The 18,931-nt window shown below is 37.6% G+C and overlaps 1 long non-coding RNA gene across 1 annotated transcript; it reads right to left on the reverse strand.

The window, feature by feature from the left end:
- Window positions 1-6: 6 nt before the first annotated feature.
- LOC136256796 (uncharacterized) lies at window positions 7-3,709 on the reverse strand. Its single transcript, XR_010701661.1, has 3 exons — window positions 1,928-3,709; window positions 1,643-1,873; window positions 7-201 (listed from the first exon to the last, which is right to left on the reverse strand). It is a non-coding gene; the product is annotated as an uncharacterized lncRNA (long non-coding RNA).
- Between the last annotated feature and the right edge of the window lie 15,222 nt (window positions 3,710-18,931).

Genomic DNA, 18,931 nt, shown 5'->3' on the forward strand with positions numbered 1-18,931 from the left:
CTACCATCTTTATCATCATATCAGCATGTTTACTCCTTAAGCTTGAGTTTTAACTTTCATTAGCCCATCGTGTCACTCCTTGCTAGATGTCTCTCTGCTCTCTTGGTGTATCGATATCACTTAATATCTTCTTGATTGATAGCTATTTCCACCTTGCCCTTAAGTTCGGCATATTACAGCTGCTCCACTTTATTGAAGGTTCTGCAAATTGTATAATGTAAATGAATGCACGGTATAATACACATTAACAAAAAAAATGCAACCTACACCACAATATAACTATTTTTCTTGGACATTTAAGAAAGTTGAACGATGCAAGATTACTGAAAACAGATCCAGTGTAACCATACGAAAAATGTTTGTGGTCAGGGCCAACAAATATGAAAAACTGAATACATTAATACTATGCATAGAAAACACATTAATAGTAGGACCTAATGTATTTCGCAGACTGGACTCGCAGACTGGACTCATGAACTGAACTAAACAGCTTCTTAACAGTTATCCAGGAATTATCTAGCTCCTGTACCACTGGAAACACCATTATCAAGCTAAAACTGTTGAAGCTGCTCTTCCTACAAAGTTACAGAGTTCGCGAATGCACTAATTTAATAGAATGTTTACAAAACATGTGTACTTGTGCATACTAGCAGTGGTGGAGGCTATTGTAGTTGCGTAGGATTAATTCCTTTGCTGCTTTACTGCTTAGTACTAGTGGATAGGCTACTGTGAATGACCAGAAGTAAATACTTAGCGATGTTGTTAGTATTGCGCTATCCGCTTAATGCTGCCCGCTAAGCTAGTTTACATCTAAAAATATGTTGTCACTATATAGACTGTGTAGAAAAGGCTATGTGTAGCCTATATCTAACTATTTATGCACTATTATAACGTCTTGTAAAAATATTCTAATAAATTAGTGCACGTGCGATATTTGTGACTTTGTAGGAAGAGCAGCTTCAGTAGTTTTAGCTTGACATTAGAGTCTACAGTGGTACAAGAACTAGGAAATTCCTGGATAATTGTTAAGAAGCTGTTTCTAACTTAGTGTGAGTCCACTCCACAAAATACATTAGGCCTATTAGTAGCAGGTTGGCAGCTATTCTTGAAAACTAGCTCCTTAAGTGGCTGAAATACAGCAGAATCAATACCAAAATCTTTGGCTGGCTGTTGAAGGCCATCCACCACTGATTCTTATGAAGCGAGGTCCTCGTGTCAAAGCCAGAAAATGTGACTAGAGCCTGACAGGGCACCCAGAAAACATAACCTCAAGAAACCAGTTTTGAGCATCAAAATCGCCGGATAGTTTGATAGTGTAGCTACCCACTAGAGGTGGTTGTTCAATTTCCCCTGGTGTATAATTTGGATCCGCTTTCTAAAATCAAGTTACAAATAATGGTAAAGTACTGTGTGGTATTATGTTCAATCCAAATGCACCTGGGAATGCATACATACTACTCAAGGTACTACTTAGCACAATTACTGTAGGCAAGATATGAGCAATGTAGGATATAAGGTTACACATATTTTGAACAGGATGTCTGTTTGTGGCCTTGTTTAATGATACGCCACAGAATAAACACATACTACAAACAAATACATAATTACAAACAAGACTTGTAATCACAAAAGAGAACCTCACCTACAGACCAGGTGACACATCAACGACATTCAGTAACAGCTCAAACTCAATTGTAGGTTGGCATCCTGAGGTCCGATGGACTTTTTCAACAGGTGCTATAGTCTTAATGATGTTCACCATCTTGGCAAAGCTACCATTCTCTTAATATGTCTGGTGATACATTCTGCTGACGAGTAACACTATATTTATCTCCAGACATACCACTCTATTGATGAGTGCGATTTTGATAACCTGGATATAATAGATATTTGTGTACTGGACTAGGCGACTCTAAATGATGCCTACCTTGTTTTCCTGCACCGAGTTGTAGTAAGAAGAGCTTGTTTGTTTCCTCACATTAGAAGCAGTGGCAATATTACCATTCCTTTTCACATACCCATATGGAATTACAGTTGTTAAGGTAGGCGGGTGATGTGCGAGTAGTGACTTGAGTCCAGAACCCCTCGAGTCGAGACGGCCGCTTCACTGGCATTCTTTTATTTCACTACTTGCTTGCGGAATCTTCTCTTTCTCTATGTCACAGAAGAACGCTTCGATTCTCTCCAACTTTCTGCCAGCACCTGCCAACGTCGCCATTTTTAATGTTCCCGCGCAGCATAACAAACGCCTCAACTTTTGTCAGAAAAAACTATTAAGTTGCGCGCTTAGGTTAAAATCGATCGGTTAAAATTCTTGCTCTTTGCGACCCACCCAACCTTTTACTCTAGAAGAGAAAGAGAGTATCTTCACTCATATTATGTACAGCTAGCTAAATATTATACGTAGCTATACCATAGATTATATAGAGGGCTATAATCTATGGTTTTAAACTCTAGTGCACAGACTAACGTACGAGAAGCCATACAATTGCACGTAAGAGTTTGCTACTTGATATTATTTCAGCCCTTCAGTACACTCAGACTTACTTCAAAGATTCTGTTGAGCAGGATGCAACTGTCAGCACCCAACTAAATTACGTTAAAAATGCTTTCAGATTGCTGCATCTCAGGCTTGAGTGATGATTTTAAAAATTTTCCTGGTGGAGGGGGGGCCTGCCCCCAGACCCCCTTGAAAATATGCTACAATTGCTATGCCCTCAACTGTGGTGGCCCACCCGCCCCTATTTTACCAGAGCCTGCCCTGCTTGGTAGTCTTGTTTGGTTACACTTTGGTTCACACTTATCAGATTTGATCAATTTAATTGTTCAGGACAGTAGTGCAATCTGGATCCAGAGGCAGAGATGGTTTCAGTGCCCACAGGTGATTAGTGCTGTGAGCAACTGGCAATCTGGCTCAGTGCCCGAGACATGCTGAAACACGTAGTAGCTACTGTAATACATGAAGGAGTTGATTATATAATTACAGGGGAGGATCCAGACTTTTAAAAGGGGCGGTTCCACTTTAAATTGCAACTTCAGTCTAGCTGTAAGTTGAAGATCAAAAAAAAGGTCATTACCTGCTGACAATATATAGCTGCCCCTCACCATAGATGCCCTCACCAACTACATTTCCTTATTTATAACTGTATACATATAGCTTGCTACACTGCTCCTCAAAAGACTACTGTGACTTCTCTATTAGAGTATCTCGTATAAGAGAGGCTCTTCTTTCAAAAGTGGGGTTCCATGGAACCCTTTGAAACCCCCCTGGATCTGCCCCTGAATTCGATACAGAATTTTGCATGTATGATCAGCTTTGGCTACACAGCATGCATGAGCAATTCCCACTGAGCCAAACTGGAAATTGACAAATAGCTACACCAAAATCTTTCAAGTGCATTCTATGTAAGTAATTATGCATCAGATGTAAAGCAAAAGCACACATCACAATGTCAACCCCATTTGATGTGGTGTCAAACTCATACATTATGTAGAGTCGTTTTTCTACAATAAAGTGTGTGGGAATACTACCTTAAATAGACATATACTTCTTGTAGCCAATATAGCTCCTAATGGTGTTCAGTCCCCTTCATTGACTCATTGTCAATAGTCTCTCAACGGACCACCCTATAGTTTGTGGCTGCTGATAGTAAAATATCTGAGTTGAGTTAGCTACATATACTTATGCTGGTGAGAATTTTATAAATTTATCCCAGAAATTTTATTGTAGTTGTAGTGGCACAATGGATCCTAGCCACTACTGCTATGATCCAGTAGCACTAGTGGCTACTGGATGGTAGCTTCATTGGTTTCGTATACATAATTCTGGTTATAGTAGTACTCCTCTGGTAAGAGTAGAAAGGTGTGTGCTGAAGTTCCAACAGGTACTGTAGAAAATGTATGGGAGATGAGTTTCCCAGTTCGCTGTGTATAGATGTTCCAGCTCATCGATAAAATGATTTTTTGCTTATTGTGAGATGACACATAACAGCCTATAATATTATTTAATTTTATGGTGATCCTGTGTAATTCATAATACAACACTGTGATAAAGGTGGGATATAATATGGTATTTCCAGTGGCTTATTGAATACAAATAAGCCTTAATATAAATCCTGTATTATACTCATGTTATAGTTTAGTATAATGCATACTATACTATTACATATATGGTTTCAGTTTATTTACCACATTACCTGAAATAGCTTATATCCAATATAATACCCACACTATACCATCACATATATGGTTTCAGTATGTTTAACACATTAACTAAAGCCTTACATGAGATTGTTAGTATAATACAGGTTATACCAAGCTTTTTTGTATTCAATAAGCCACTGGAAATACCATCTTATATCCCTCTTTTTTCACAGTGCAAAGTGACATAATTATGCAAAGGTTGCTTGTTTTCTGTTTTGTGCCATGGTTACCAATGGGGCTTAATAGAGAGTGTCTGGAAAGCCACCCATTTGTTTGTTTAACCATTACTAGCACTTACAAATTGTGGCAAACCTATTATATCAAACAGCATGTAGCATTTTTTGAGCTGTAACAATTTGTTATTACATATATAGGTATATTGATCACGAGATTAAAGTTTGGTGCATGGGTTAATTTCTATATTCTGCAAGACAACAAAAACTGTGAAGTGTGCGATAGAATTTTCAGTGGATGCAGATATATTCATGTAATAATTCTACCTTTAGCTACCAGTTAAACTGCATAGTACAAACTGAAAATAAAATTATTGCAAAATTCTACAGTAATTTGAGCTGAAGTGTAACCATATCAATTTAAAATTCCATAGTAACTTCAAATCAATGACAGTAAAAGTGGCACATGTCAAACTTATATTACATGCCTAACTGCAAACTACCGTAACAGGTGATATGTACTAATACAGAAAATGCACCAGAAATGTAAACAAATTACCTTGAAATTTCCGCATAACTGGAAATCACCTGGACAGGTGGTATGTACTAGTACAGGAAATGTTCCAGAAATGTGAACAAAGAACTCCTTGACAAAATATGGTTGTGGAATTTCCTGCACAACTGGAAATTAGATGGAAGAATGATATGTAGAAGTACAGGAAATGTGTCAGAAATGTAAACCAAAAAAATTTCCTTGACATTTCCAGTTCCAGGAAATGTGACATTTCCTGCATGAGTGGAAATTGCCTGGAAAGGTGGCATGTATTAGAGCAGGAAATGTGCCAGAAATATGAACAAAATATTCCTTGACATTTTTGAAAGTGGCATTTCCTGCAAAACTGGAAATCACTTGGAAAGGTGATATGTACAAGTACAGGAAATGTGTCAGAAATTCAAAGAGAAAATTTCCTTGACATTTCCTGTACCGATATAACCGCCGGAAATGTGGTATTTTTTGCTGTGTTAGCTAATCTCGATTGCGTAATTGTTACACACTGTTGGTTTTTTCGTTGTATCTTCCTGGTTTTTAGCTTGATTTCTTTCAAACCACAAAAGGTTTGAGGTTCAATAGTTAACCTATTCACCCATCGATTTTCATCTTCTTCCCATTGGTGGTTTACCCTGTAGGCGTGACAACATATTGGTGTTATTTTTCGGAATAATTGCTCATAACTCTGCTAGTTTATCGTATTCCAGCCAAAATTGCTACCGAGATGCGCCTTTATACCCCTTCTCTGTGCCAAATTTCAAAGGCAATCGGTTATGGCGTTCGCGTTTTATGGCAGTTTTTGTAAGTGTGCGAAAAGAGGAAGAAAATAAGAAAAAAAACGAAGAAAAACTAAGCCAAATTTTGAAATCGCATATCTCGGAAACGCTTGAAACGATTTCGCTCAAATTTGGTATGTGGAGTACTGAAGTTGGAGGGTGTGTCCACAGCAAAAATCGTCTTGTCTCATCAAGGCATACAGAGCTACAGAGGTGCAAAAATTTGAGTTTTCGTTCTTCCTTTGGACGTTATAGTTTAAGCCATTAGACTGTAAAGCACACTAGTTATACCTTAAGCCAAGCAATACACTAAATTTAGTGATGTTGTATATTGATGGATTTACCATTTAATTTGTGAATTGATGTAATCAATTAGCAAAAAACCAAGCTCTAAAATTGCAAAATTTAATGTACCACTAAATTAAGGTATTTCAAACATAAAATTAATGACAAGTATTGATCATGTGTAACTGCATCCATCTCCTTCCTGTTCTTTATGTAAAGAATATATTTTAGTTACTGGCTGTGCCCTTATATGACAGCTATTACAACTGTTCTGGAATAATTGTGTCATTTCATCATTATTACACTTAGGTGACTAACAATGCTTTACAATTGTAAAGCATTGTGAATCACTTATACAAAGTGGCATCATTTTTCAGTCAAAAATATTGCCAAATTTTAATACTGAATAGGCTAAATTTGCAAAAAATTTCTGTGAGGCATACCCTCTGACCCCCCCCCTAGATAGAGCATGCGAATTGCATTAACCAGTTGTCACTCTTCTTAGCCAACCAACTGGTTATGATGTTAGCACCCCCTTCTGAAATCCTAGATCCGCCCCTGATATGTACGTAATTGAATGGATGTACAGGCTTCTAAGCCTCAACCCAAATCACATCATAATCATAATCATAATAATAATCAGAATGTTTTATTTCTGGATGATCTTGAAATCAAACTGAATGAGGTGATATCAGAAATTGATGGCTTAATCTTTATCATAATAGTGCAGAGCTGGGTAAGTGGAGAGCTATGTGATAAGCCGAGTTCAGCCAGCATTGACTTCTATACTGATAGCATGCATATATTTTTCACATACTTTTTCATTAGTAGCATTTATATATACAAATATGTTTGTTTTACTCAGCATGAAATCCCTATTGTTACATTTGATATCCAGCCAAGGTGTTATAAAAGGATGTGGTCATAGGCGGATCTGAGGGGGGGCCAAGGGGTGCTGTGCCCCCCCTGGCCCTTCCTTTGCCCCCCCCCTTGGACTCACAGTACTACTATATTGATACCAGAAACTGGAATCATGCATTCACACTGTATTCAGAAGTATAGAAAGCCAATGGGAAAATAGAAGACAACAGTTATAAATGTACTTTACAGTTATACTGTACACTGTAAAGAAAGTAAGTTTAAGTTTTTGTGCCAAGATCGAGATACTCTAATAGAGCAGTCACTACTCTAATAGAACAGTCACAATTCTAATGTCATAACAATACTAGCTACACCTTTATATTTTGATTTATTACACTTTACCATCAAACAGGTTTTATCTCAGATAGGCTAACTAATCTTTATATACATTGCAAGGATACACTTTTAAGCTAAATGTTACCAAAAATGCTCCCAAATTCAAACCTAGGAAGTCTAATTTTTAAAAATTTTCTCTTAAAATTGTATGTCTATCATTCATCCAGCTATACTGAATATAGTTATACAACTGAATATAACCTGTGTACTATAATTCCTCTTAGTGGAATAGATGCTGTTGTACACTAAAACTTCTTGCCCCCCCCCTTGGCCCCCCCTGACAGTGCCTCCTAGATCCGCCTATGGATGTGGTCTTCAAACACCTGGATTAGTCATGGTCTTTAAGTATGAGCATGTGACTTGTAGTAGATAAGTATTTTCTTGGTTCAACAATAGGGTGAGCTAGACACGAGGCTATTATGCTCCAAAAATTGAGCATTATACTTTTGAGCAGTACTAAAAAAATCACCTATTATGCTTTTGAGAATTGCCTATTATTTCCAAAATTTCCACCATAATTGCCAATAATGCCAGTTTATTGCTGTATCAGACCATTTTCATTGATGTTTAAGCTTCAAATACTCTTGAATTCTTTAGCTGGTTGTTGTATTAGAGTATTTTCATTTCAATGTGACTGCTTTATTAGAGTAAATAATATTCAGTGACTGTTCTATTAGAGTTTCTGACTGCTCTATTAGAGTATCTCGATCTTTTTAAAAGGAATTTTGCAATCTGCAGATTTTCCTAGTGTTAAAGCTTTATAATCACTTCAAAATGCTAGCATAATTCCTGATTCCTACACAGACCTATTATGCCCGAAATTATGCTAGCATAATCGCCGCATCCCTAGGGTGAGTCCCTGGTTTGATATGACTTGATCCTTTTCTGTGTTTCTTGAATTTACCCTGGGTCTTCAAGTTGAGTTTCTGGTTTGAATTGACTTGCTTTTTTTCCTGCATGTGCTAGAATGTAACCAGGGTCTCCAATTTGAGTCCCTGGTTGAATTGACTTTGATCTTTCTTGAATTTAACCAGCTGACTTGATTTTTCTGTGCTTCTTGAATTTAACCAGGGTCTCAAATTTGAGTCCCCGGTTAAAACTGACTTTTGATTTTTTACTGTGCTTCTTGGTTTTAACCAGGGTCTCAAATTTGAGTCCCTGGTTTGAATTGACTTTTAATCTTTTACTGTGCTTCTTCAGGGTCTCAAATTTGAGTCCCTGATTTGAACTGACTTTGATTTTTCTTGAATTTAACCAGCTGACTTGATTTTTCAGTGCTTTTTGAATTTAACCAGGCAGGGACGGACCTAGGGGGTGGGCTTTGGGGGCTGAAGCCCTCCCTTCACTTTTAGGCTTTACTTGATCAATATGCTGAGGATTATAATGAAACTTTGTCTTAGCATAATTGTATGATCACTAATAATACAAATACTCATAAACCCACCTTATAAGCATCTTTCCAAGGCATTATTAGTAGATTTCTGCTAAAGGTTATGCAACAAGGACCCGGATGAGCATTAGAGGTGTACAAGATCGAGATACTCTAATAGAACAGTCACTTAACTACTCTAATAGAACATTCAGTGTGGGCATAAAAGTTGGTTCTGTTATGGAATTTTTCCAAATCTGCCTGCACCTATACATACAACGAAATGCATTGATCTGTTTGAAAGGCTTGTTCATCTACTTATGTAGTTATTACTGGTACTGGTATACTTAATTTAGGTAAACAATTTCCATTGAAAATGCTCTCACGTTCAATCTCGTATCATTCAAATTTCTAAATTTTCTAGTTGCAACATTATTATTCTATCATGCATGTAATTGTGAGAGAGTGCATCACGTGCTTAGTTGTCTAAACCTACCCAAACCTTTCCAGAAAGCCATATATATCTAAAGGCGGTATATAAAATATCTACAGGCAGAAATATGCATTTTATGTGGAAATGTCTCCAAATTGCAGTATTTTAGCATCTATTTTTCAAAAATTTCCTGGGGGGGGGGGGGGGGCATGCCCCCAGGCCCTTTAGTTCCAGCATACTTCGCATGCTGGGAGGTACACCTCCACTCAAGAGATTAGTACCTTGAGCTAGCCCCCTTTTTATAAATCCTAAATCCGCCCCTGCCAGGGTCTCAAATTTGAGTCCCTGGTTTGAATTGATTTTTAATCTTTTACTGCACTTCTTGAATTTAAGCAAGGTCTCAAATTTGAGTCCCTGGTTTGAATTGATTTTAATCTTTTACTGCATTTCTTGAATTTAACCGCGGTCTCAAATTTGAGTCCCTGGTTTGAACTGACTTGATTTTTTTACTGTGATTCTTGATTTTAACCATGGCATCAAATTTGAGTCTCTGGTTTGAACTGACATGATTTTTTATTGTGTTTCTTGTATTAAACCAGGGTCTCAAACTTGAGTCTCTAGTTCAAATTGTCTTTTTTGGATTTTCAAAATTAACTGCAGTCTCAAACGTGAGTCCTTGGTTTCACTTATCATCCAAATATTGCTATTCTTTAAATCATGGTCCTCAACGGAATGGAAAATTTTCTATATCAATTAAATTTTTGTCAAAAATTGGCTTGTTTTAGAAATCCTCTTCTCAAGGATTCACTACATTTTACAACCCACACTTTTCATGCACAACCAGTTATCAGTGAGCACCGTATTTTTAGTTAGCTGTTTCAGTTCATTTCTTGAGTCACTGCTTGAAGGTTCTTAGTTTACTAATTTGTTAAGTTGCCTTACTGTAGTTATACTGATAGTAAAGTGTCAGTAAACTTAAATATATGGAACATAATTATTTTACTAAGTTTTAAACTCTCAGTAAAACATCAGTGAATGCGGGTTTACTGAAAAACTACTAAAATAACAAACAATTAACTGTTCCATATACTGGGGATATACCACTATAGTAAACTAAGATGCTTCAAGCAGTGAGTGCACCTCAAAGATGTGGTATAAAAATAATGTTCTCCATTAATTGTGTTTGTTGCCAACTTTTGTCAGTTCTTTTTGAGTGTTAAATTACACTAGGACAGAATTACTTCCACTGTGTTAATTGCAGTTTTCAGCAAACAGACACTAGTGTAGTAGGCTGCCAATGGTGCCATTATTTTTAGTGAGACTTCAGTTACACCCTGTTGTGTGGGTGCTGTTACAGTGTTGACAGGTTCTCAACAGGTGTTGATGGTACATGTGAAACAACAAAGGCATGACAAAGGCTAGTGTAATGACGTTACCTGCACTGTCTGCAGGTGAACGTGAGTGGAATTGTGTAACCTTGTGTTTTTTGCTAAACAGTTAAAACACAGATTTTCCTGTCTTACTACAGCTAGTCTCTCCTTAGGGTCAACAACCTTACTACACTTAATAGTCTTGTGATCACCCTTAGAAAACACACAAACTGATTCTCTTCTTAGTTTTTCTTCATGAGAATGGTGACTGCGTGATGTTTTGTGTATGGATGTGTGAAAGGAGTCAGTGGTTGGTATGGTGGTATCACGATTGATGAATTTAACTGTGTACTGCTGACTCATCTCAAAGATCTGGATTTCTTTGAGAATACTGGCCATTACATCATCTATGCTCCATTCTGAATTGCAGTGCTCATGAGCCATGTGCTTCTTAACTTCAACAGGTAGCTTATTTAAGATTGATGTTGTTAAAAGGGAGCCATAGGTGTCAGAGGTCTGGCCTAGAGATGATAGAGCCCCCGTGTGCTTCTCTATTGAATCATGAAAAGCCTGTAAACTAGGTAAATTGTTAGATGGCTTCCCTAAGTTGAACAGTGCATCCATGTGGGCATTAATCAGCTTGTATGATTGACCAAATTTGTCCTTCAGTAATGTGACAGAGTGTGAGTAATTGTCATTAGTAAGGGGAAATCCAGCAATGACATGAGCAGCATCACCATGTAATTGTGCACGTAAATAATTAAATTTTTGCCCACCACTAAGGTTTGGGTTTGAATTGACTGCTGCATCAAACAAATCTCAAAACGTTTGCCACTGGAGGGAGTCTCCACTTAGGAAGTCGGCTAACATTTTGGTTAATGTGTGGTGTGGCTACTGTGTCATGTGCATGTGTTTGTGTATCACTAGGACTCACACGTGTTGGCTCCTTGTGAGTTGTGTCTAAGCATTGAGAGTCAGCTGCTGAAGTCAGTGGAGAAACAGCTGGAGGAGACATGATGGTTGATGGCGGTAGACTAGCCTTGCAAACGAATTCTGTGAGAAAGGCAATTCGTTCCTTTGGAGTTAACTGATGTGTCAACATTAACAATCTCCACCTCAAACTCTGTCTTGGTATCTATCTTCACTGCGATGGTGGCATCCAGTTGTACAATCTGCCCTTGCTTCGTCCAGAGTTGAGCAAGGGCCAGGGGCGTAGCCAGCCAATATTTTGTGGTAGAGCATAACATCAACTTAACTACACACACAAAAGAAACACAGTCACGTTCATGTTAGACATTATCAAAGAAAAGTGTGAAAAAGTTTATGCACACAATTAAGGCCTACAACTACCTGTGCTACTGTAAACAAATGCTGCTTGCATGCATGCAAACATTTACTAGCTATATGCTATTCTATTTAACTTCTAGGGCAGGCATCCACTGACAATCGTCGTAGCCAAACATCACGTGACATCAAACTGCTGAACCTACCACAAGAACCAACAATATAAACTGTTTATCACGTACTGACTACAATCAACTGACGGTATAACTTACAGACCAACCACCAAAGCGATATACAATACTTTTTTTAAAATGCCATGTGGCCCCAAATGACGGCCAGGGTGCTAATTAAGTATCACAAACATCAGCATGTAAGAAAACCTCACTCCACAGAATTATAGCAGCCAATGTACATTTTGCATGAATCTGGTAAACCCTCGGGTATCAATTAATTAGTAAGTTACAAATGGTGCACATAATATAATGACTTGACCTTTTCTCCATTCCCAGGTCCAGCAACCACTGTTTGTACATATATGCTATCATCTAGAAGAGCATTTTCTTGTTTCCTTTCATCAGCAGTAGACTATATACAGAATTTGAACTTCCCTTATCAAACAAATATGCTTGACAAGTCCACTGAATGACTGAAATGAAATCTTTTACAGCCAGCATCAACCACACTAAATCCTACTGACGCTTATCACTAGCACTGTGGTTAAACCTGCAATACTACACTACGCTTCGACTCCATTTTAAATTTCGAATTTAAACCACACCAAGGAGTGTGGCACGTGCGTCTACGTGAAGTGTCATTATAAGGACTTCCCAAGGGATTTTTTTGCCTAATGTATCACGTGATATACCCTGTATCTCTCGATCTCTTGTTCAAAGTCATGGTTTATTCAAATGAGGTACACCTTTACACTATAAAAGTAGGGTTGTTTATGTGCTGCTGTGAACCTTCATGTGAATCACTTGTGATAGGAGGGGCAAAAGGTGTTGATGGTGGGGCAACCAGCACTTTTAATGGTAGGGAAAATTCTCACTCCAAGCTACACTTCTGGGCCAAGGGCAGTGGCGACTCACTTCTGTGATGAACTGGGAATTAACACCTTCCAGGTCTGCGGAGATCATGTCCCCAACTTTTGCGATTAGCTTGGTCACGCTTCCTTTGAGATCTCACCGTTTGGAATAAAGGCATAGTGTGCCATCCATGCTGTTTCCAATTCAATAGCAAATTAGTCAGTCCAAGCAACACTTTGTCATGACGCCAAAGCCAGAGTTTATTTATTTATTTTAATACTTTTTAATGCAGTTCAGGACTGCATTAAAGGTCAGTGGGTAATAGATACCCACTGCCAAAGAAACATACATACAATACAGAGCAATAACTAATAATTACAGCTGTTAGTTACTTATAATTACAATAGATAGCTTAGAGTTTGTTAAGATTGGTAGAAATTGGCGCTCTAGAGCAGCAGTGGCAAGGGCACAAAAAGTGAAATGTACAAGCTCTCTCAGGGTTGAAGTTATTAGTAAAATGCGACCATAAGTAGTTAGTTAAACGATATTTAATTGTGTTGGTAGATAGTGAAAGATCAATTACTGGTAAGTACTTGTATAGTCTGGCTATCCTGTTAAAGTAAAAATGATGTTGTGTTACTGATGATGACCTTGGATGATTCAGTTTTTGGTTAGTCCCAGATCTGGTGTTACAGAACCAATGTGCCAACTTCGTCACAGCACCAATATGAGGTATAGTAGCTTTATTCTCAGAGACAGCAGAGGAAGCTATGACATGTGTTCACACTAATAACCACCCTAATAATTTAGAATCACGCATGTACAGATATCACAGCAATAAAATAAATATAGTAACAAGTGTATAATACCTGTCAATCCTCAACATCAATATTTATACCTCACGGTTCCCATGTCTTTTCTACCATGTTTTTCTAATAACTTTGCAAAACATTATAAGTAGTTGAAGCACAGACTGTAAATCCTTGTTTGTCAAAATGCATGCTGCAGAAAGATCGATATACTCTAATAGAACAGTCAGCTATCTGATATTTGATTGAGTTATACTGACTGGTCTATTAGAGTGTATCGACATTAATGTGATAAGCATTTAGATAAGCAAGAATTTATAGTATTGCACAAATTCCTATTATGCTACCATTATTCTCAATGCTTTCAGGTACCTATAATGCTCATTATTGTGTAAACATAATCGGCAGGTTCTTAATGATAGCATTGTTAATTTCTACACTGGTTTGCCAAGTTTAAAAGTTGTGATGGCTATATTTAACCATGTTTGCATTATAATTATCTTTATTCAGTGAGAAGACTGCAACTTGCAAGCTCAGTACTTTTCAGCAATTTTTGCTTGTATTGGTCAAGCTAAGGCTTAACAGTCCCTTTGTAGATCTAGCTTATCGCTTTGGTGTGTCTCCAACTGCAGTGTCCAGAATTGTTCTCAAATAGCTCACAAAAATAGATATCAGGCTGAAAAGTCTGATTATATGGCCAGAATGAGCGAATTTACAGAAGGCATTGCCAAAATGTTTTCAAGTGTCATTTGGTAAAAAGTAGCAATCATAATCGATCTTCCTGGAGCATCCATCAAACTTAAGAGCAATAGCATTGACATGGTCTAACTACAAACACAGAAACACAGCTGAGGTGCTCTTAGGAATTGTACACCAAGGAGCCATTGCTTTTGTCTCCAAAGCTTGGGGAGGCTGTGTCAGTGATAAAAACCTCACAAAGCATTCAGGTTTTTTGAACAGTTTGTTGCCAGGAAATAGTGTTTTAGCTGACTGAGGCTTTGACATTGCCAAGTCTGTTGGGATGAAGCAAGCAAGATTGCACGCTCCTGTATTTACTAAAGGAAAGAGCCAGCTGTCAGTATTGAAAGTAGAAGAAACAAGAACCATTGCCAACGTTCGAATTAATGTTGAAAGGGTCATAGGAATGGTCAGACGAAGTTCTCAATGTTACATGCCAATAGACTTTGTTATTAAAAGAGCAGGTGAAGATGTCCCTCTTATCAACCGAATTATCTGTGTGTGCTGTGCCCTTACCAATGTGTGTAATAACCCCTATTGTACCTATTGATTAATAATATCACTTATATTATACAACAATTGTTTGCAACACACTATTAGTATACTCTAGATTTTACAAATTGTGGCAACTTGTGGCAGTCAGGACAATACTATTTGCCCCTACATACCACTGATAAGTGAAGACATTTAAGGTGAAACCATTCAATTTGACAATCCAGGTTGTCACACATCATGGTTCCTTCTTCTGAACCATGACAAGAGCAGTAGATTGGCTCATCACTACTTGCATTTGCAGAAACAGCACTAACTGTGAATTCTGTTGGTTGACTATACCAGCTTCCTAAGGGCTCCAGTAGCAAGCAGATTTTTAAAACAAACACAACTATGCCTTTTCCACACAACCCTGCCAAAAATCATCATTTTTGTACACTTTTTGTACACTCATCGTCAGATGCAAATGTACAAACACAGAAGTCTGAATATTCCACATTGCAAACAAACATTTGTTTTTGCACTTGGTAGTAGTAAGAGTGCGTAGTATCAAGGTGAAGATTTCTGTCAGCATTTTTCAAGCAAATTATTGCTTCTTCTTGAGTAGCAGCTGCTACTGAGGATCCTCTGTGGGAATAAGGGCACTTTACTGTATCTCAACAACACCTTTCCCATGAAAGTTACAGCTGATGATGCCATCAGGAGATGCTCCAATAAATAAATGGCCAGTTTGTACTGATGACTAGCCCACTGTCTCCTAATTGTACGCTGTCATTGTTTTGTGTGGTGACTTTGTAATAAATATCTCTTGCCTTCTTCTCACGTTTACAACCCCAGTCGTCTGCTTGCTAAAATAGTTGTAAGCTTCAGGGTAGCAAATACTCTTAATCAGAACTGTGTACATTAGTGTGACAAGCAGCCTTCATATGAGAGGTTGTTACTCTGCCTGCTTCGTGAGTATACTGGAGTTTTAAGCTGCTATGAGATCGGGTTTCCTTTTCAACTACTTCAGCCATGTCAGCAGTCACTTGTATGTTAGTGGACTCACACAAATCCAACAGGTCATGATAACTTAGTTTTAGGTATTTTGCTTGCGGAAGTCACTTCAATGGCATGAGAAAGGTTTCCAATGATGATTCAGGGACATCATTGTTCGAGTATTGAGGAATGAACAAAAGCACTACACGTTTGGTACATCCGCAGCTTAAATTCTGAAACAGTATTTCTAATTCAGACTCAGTAGACTCAGTGCCTTGCACTGTAGCATGCTGTGGTTCATTTGTAGCTTCACTGCAATCATGTAGCAATTTTCTTTTCTCTCCTTGAAATCAATGTTTTCAACTGGAAAGTATTCCACACTCTTCAGGTAAGAAGGTATAATCCACTGGCATTTCCCTTGTGTGCATCTTAGTGCTGTTCCTCGGATTCTAACACTTGCTTCACTACAAAAAGAAGCAATGCTACATGGGTACATGTTTCTCCTTGCCCACTCATGCAAGTGCAGTGAGCACAGCATACTTCTCCTGTGTCTTTAATGATAATCCAGCAGCTCAGAAGTGGTGGCTCCAAGGAAAGGATCCACTCCACCAATAAACAATAACTTTTCTATGTAAAAAGCCCTCACATCTAACAAAAGATCAGCACCATAGGACAAAAGATTGCAATCCATGACCTCAGCACTCTGTCCATCAAAATGATATATGGGTGAGCAAATGTTTGGATTTCGTGATCTAGTGCACTTGAAAATACTCTATAGTGCCATCAGAGATTTGACCTTTGGTGACCTTCACAGCAATTTTTTCATTGAAAATAGGCCAGTTTCATGTAAGGGAAAGTATTTTAATTAATCTTTTAATTGCGGTTGCTCAACTACTGGATGCTGTAGTTAGCCATAAAATTGTATAGAAACCAATGGGAAATGGACAACCACAGACACAAAATCTATTGTCACATAGAATATAATGGAAATATCCGAGTTTTTAAAGCAGCACTATAAACTACATTGATTTCTATGCCCTGTGGTGTTTGTCTGCTAAAATTATCCTAAGCCACTAGCGAGTTATGAGCCAATAAAGGTTAGAATGCATGATGAAAATTTTTTCTGGAGACAAAACACACAAGCAGCTGCTTGTTATCTTTGTTGGGCTTGTTTACCAGACTACAGTACAAGAGCAAGCCTTACTATCACCTGGATGATGCATCTCGGCTCCCTGAACATGCTGTTAACTTATTAGTTGTCATGCCAATTCAGTGCTTTCCTGTTAAGCGATTTGCCGCAAAGGCTATGGACCTTATCCACAATGACGTCAAAGCATTAAATGGCGGCCAATAGTGTGGACACTTTGTACAGGAGGGTATTGGGAGAGACGGTGGTTCACTATGTTAACATTCACATACTGCAGCAAGGGGCAAGGTGAGGCATACATACTTAATTTCAAGACAAATGCGCATGGTTTTGCATCGATACCAAAACTTAAATCTGGTTTCATCTGGGGGACTATTTTGCATTGCCATATCATGCTAACTAGCCTTTTACCTTTATTATACAATAGTTACATGTTGTAAAATCTGCAAACAAAGTTCATTGTAGTGATTACATACGAAGTGTCCACACTATACATGACCATTTTGTTAATTATGACATCATTGCAGATAAGGTCCATTAGAAAGACATGTTGAAGTTGCTGCGTTATTTTCTGACTCTGAACTTACGGATATCAGCTGTGGAAAACCTTGTCTGGTAACATTTCTAACTTCACCACCCTATTAACTCGGGAATCTTTTGCCCTATTTATAGGAGACCACCATGAAACAAAAGAGAAAGCAATGTAGTTTCTTTTCATGCAAAGAAAATTAGAACATACCATATACTTTGTAAGTTACTGAAGTTCTACTTCTGGTTATCATCATTTTCCCAATGGCTTCAATACATTTTATGGGCATTCACAGCATCCAGTAGTTACACAATAGACAATTGACACTGATTACATTCTTAAGGCCTTAAGTGAAACTGGCCAATCATTTTTGTCTTTATCTCCCTAAGGCATTATTTTACACTGTTAAAATGTGGTATCAAATTAAGTGTTGATCTAAGAGCTATATTGACTTTGTTTGAAGTTAGTACTACCAAGTTATTTTTATAAGTCATAAAATTCTTTGCGCTGCGCTTGGGATGTAAATTACTAATGAGCAAGTAATTCATATAATTTCATGACTAATATAAATGATTGTAAATTTGGAATGTAATCACCTAATGACTTCAAATAAAAGTTGAGTAATTTGTTTCAGTAACACCTTTAATTTGAAACTGTGCAAAATGATGCCACAGGGAGATAAGACAAAAACGATGAATTTTCAATACAAAATAGCACCAAAGGTCGAATATACAATGGCACTATATCAACAAATACATGTCACAAGGAGTACAACTTATATGGAAAGTTTCATAATTGTATCAAAAAGTGCACAACTATCACACTGAGCTGCTCTACTACTAAAATCAAAGCGTTCAAAAATACACCAAATCTACTGTCCCTATGGACTGGAAGCAGGTAAACATTGCCCCACATCTTTAAAAAGTGTGATTGTGCTTCGTGTACCAACTATAGTTTGACATGTATTTGTTCTAAACTACTATAGAGCACATCCTATACTCTCACATCTATTCACATCTGTCTGAATACAATATTTTGTGTGATGCTACTGCTATGCAATATCTTGTGAAACACAGCTCTTGCTAACGATCAACAACTTTGCAGTAAATTTAAATAACAAAGGACAAACCAACATTATTTTACTAGATTTCTCATAGGCGTTCGATCAATTTTCTTACCAGCATCTATATGTGACCAAATCTGACAAAACAAGGTTTCAGCACACACCCAATTTTCTGACTTTAACTAATTATAACTTGATTGTTCAATAAGCTATTTACCTAGAATTTTCACACAATTCTTCCATAGCAATGTACAATACTAAGTCAAAAATTGAAATTAATTGTACACTCCTATGTTGAGTTATGATGCTTCAATGTCATAAATGGATGTGTGAAAAGTTTTGTTTTATCAAATTCAGTCACATAAGATGTGACTGGATTTGCAGAAAGGGCTCTTCCACATGCATCCAATTTCATAAATATGGGAGACTTACCTTTGTGTTCAAGTAACA

Source organism: Dysidea avara, chromosome 5, assembly GCF_963678975.1.
Source record: "Dysidea avara chromosome 5, odDysAvar1.4, whole genome shotgun sequence".
NCBI lineage: Eukaryota > Metazoa > Porifera > Demospongiae > Dictyoceratida > Dysideidae > Dysidea > Dysidea avara.